The following is a 479-nucleotide window of genomic DNA, read 5'->3' on the forward strand; positions in this document are numbered from 1 at the left end:
ACACATACACACACACACTGTTTCCAGAATTCCAGTCACATTCCAGTGAAGTCTATCTTTAGCATTGTCATTGACGTAAAAACTTTTGAAGGAAGTGTTAGTCATCATCTTAATGCTCCTCTCGAGGAAGGTACGATGACCTAAAGAGATAAACCACATCACGATGCAGCTACGAAATCCCCGTTCAATAAAGAATGAGAAGGCCCGCTGTTGAGTCAAACTCGCTCTCATGAGTTATTCATTCAGTCAGCACATCAGAAACTTTTTACTTTCCAGGTTTTTAAGTTTTCTTACAGATCAAGCTGACCTCCGGGCATCGTCTATGTGTGCCTTCTGTAATTACATAAAATAATCAACATTTTCTTGGAAGTTCAGCACCAAATGTTCTAGTTCATTTCCTTCCAACGTTGTAAGCAGCCGACTATTAGGTTCATATTATTGTGGAGGTAGAATGAGCCTTGATTATGGAGCTTTTATTG

Source organism: Morone saxatilis, unplaced genomic scaffold, assembly GCF_004916995.1.
Source record: "Morone saxatilis isolate NCDOM2014 unplaced genomic scaffold, NCSU_SB_2.0 Contig24, whole genome shotgun sequence".
In the NCBI taxonomy this organism is placed as follows: domain Eukaryota; kingdom Metazoa; phylum Chordata; class Actinopteri; family Moronidae; genus Morone; species Morone saxatilis.